The 2,145-nt window shown below is 39.8% G+C and overlaps 1 protein-coding gene across 1 annotated transcript in view; it reads right to left on the bottom strand.

The window, feature by feature from the left end:
- The window catches only part of LOC101845785, a gene marked incomplete in the record, with an annotated part of 93,196 nt that overhangs the window by 50,162 nt on the left and 40,889 nt on the right, over positions 1 to 2,145 (bottom strand).

The following is a 2,145-nucleotide window of genomic DNA, read 5'->3' as shown; positions in this document are numbered from 1 at the left end:
TCCGCTCCCCCCCCCCAAAATTTTTTTAAAAATAAAAATAAGAATAAAATAATAATAACAAAGAAAATTATTTTTAAAATTACTGAATGGCGGAAGAAATATGGGGGATTTTTTCGATTTAATTGTTTTGACGACCACCTGATTTCACTAGGATTCTACACATTCGTTCACGCTATAAACTGCCACATGTTTCGTAGTTAGGCAGACATAGATCCCACCCACAAAACATGCGTACGCAACAGTACTAAAGTGCGTTTTTACTTACTCGTTCGACATCTTTTTTACTCTCACAACAACGAATGCCAACAGGTGGGCCCTGAAAACACTGACACAGACAATTAATCTAGGATGAAACGTATTGGCCAAGTAGTCATAATCAGAATGCAGAATTATCAACCAGAAAATTACATATAGCATTTTTGCACTTATTTTTCAGCTTTAAATTCTATCATTCACAATATCACAACCCCGAAGCGTGTGGCTGGAGGGCGCCGCTGGTAGGCCCTTCTTCTTTACTGTCCTTCTGTAGTTTCTGTATGTCTGTGTAAGGGGTTGGAGGGCGCGCTGGTAGGTCCTACTTCTTTACTGTCCTTCTGTAGTTTCTGTATGTCTGTGTAAGGGGTTGGAGGGCGCCACCTGGTAGGTCCTACTTCTTTATTTTCCCTCTGTTGTTTCTGTTTGTGTGGGTGGTTGTAGGGCGCCACTAGTAGGTCCTGCTTCTTTATTTTCCCTCTGTTGTTTCTGTCTGTCTGTCTGTCTGTATGTATGTCTTACTTTTTCCAACACTAAAAACGACCAATATTGTGCCGATGTGCTTCTCCTTACTCAAACAAATCAACAAAACAAACGATCACGCTTCATGTTTCAGAGTAATCATTTATGACATGTAGGTATATATCAGAAAAATTTACCAAACTTTGCATCTGCAACAGCTTGTACTTGCAGGAGGGTAGTTAAGTGTCTCTGTTCTGTTGTCTTCTTTTCTCTATTACAATATCGTTTTACTTATGACTGCAAGAAGAAAAGGACAATCTATCAAAAGTAATTAATTAACATTATATTTGTGTCTGCAAGAAAAAAAGGTATCTAAAATCATCTTATTTGTGGCTACAAGGAAAAAAAGGATTATCTAAAATCTTATTTGAGGCTAGAAGGGGGGAAAAGGCGTTTCTAAATCATCTTATTTGTGACTGCGAGGAAACATGGTCTCTAAAATATATCTTATTTGAGAGGCAAAGAGAGGGGCTGTTTCTATTTCTAATACATCGTTATTGACCCTTCGAATGGCTCCTGTACTCTGCCTTTGTTTGACCTTTCTTCCCGTCCTCCGAGCCAGAAGCAGAACCAACTTGGTTCGGCTGGGAATGGTGTTTGGTGTTTGCGTTCGCCGAGCCTGGAGCTCCCTGTGGGCCTTTCATTGCTGGAATATTGGGGAATGTGCTGTGTGGCTGTATTTGAGATCGTAACAAACTTCCGTATTCCGAGTGAGCAGTACTGTTGGGAAGTGTTGTTATTGGGGGGTGTTTATTGCACGTGCAAGAACGTGCGTGGCCGAGAGGTCCGCTGGAGGTATATATAAAAATAATACATGAATGAGGTGTTTATAGCAGCGTGAAAGACAGAGGACGAGAGCATTCTGTTATAGCCATCTCTCCACTAACCTTTACAAGAAAAGTGTATGGGATCGGTTTCACGCAGCTGCCAACACTATTTGGTTATTTAAGAAGAGGCAGGAGCTTCGATTTTTAAGTCTGTCTCCACTGGGACCAAGATAAGTAGTATGAGAGTCGTTGAAGACTCCGCAAAACGACCCGAGTTCAAGAACGCCTAGTCTGGGATTCGAACCAGGGCCATCTGCTCAACAGTCCAGCATTGTGCCAATTGAGCTAATGGAGCGCCATCTCATACAAATGGGACTGTGGGTATCAGCGAATTGTATTATAGTACGAGAGATCACGACTATACTCTAACGTCTTTCTTGCTTACCGTGGAGCGAACTATTTGACTCAGTTTAAGAAAACGCGCGCGTGTTTGTGTATTTTTAGATCTATTTAAGTATTCATTTATTTCTTTTACTTTAAAAATTTTATTTCATTTCTTTTTATTTTATTATTTTATTTTATTATCATTATTATTATTATTATT

This window comes from Aplysia californica, unplaced genomic scaffold (genome assembly GCF_000002075.1).
Source record: "Aplysia californica isolate F4 #8 unplaced genomic scaffold, AplCal3.0 scaffold00333, whole genome shotgun sequence".
Taxonomy (NCBI): Eukaryota; Metazoa; Mollusca; class Gastropoda; order Aplysiida; family Aplysiidae; genus Aplysia; species Aplysia californica.
Note: the sequence above shows the minus strand (reverse complement) of the source record. Positions and strands in the feature narration are given on the sequence as shown.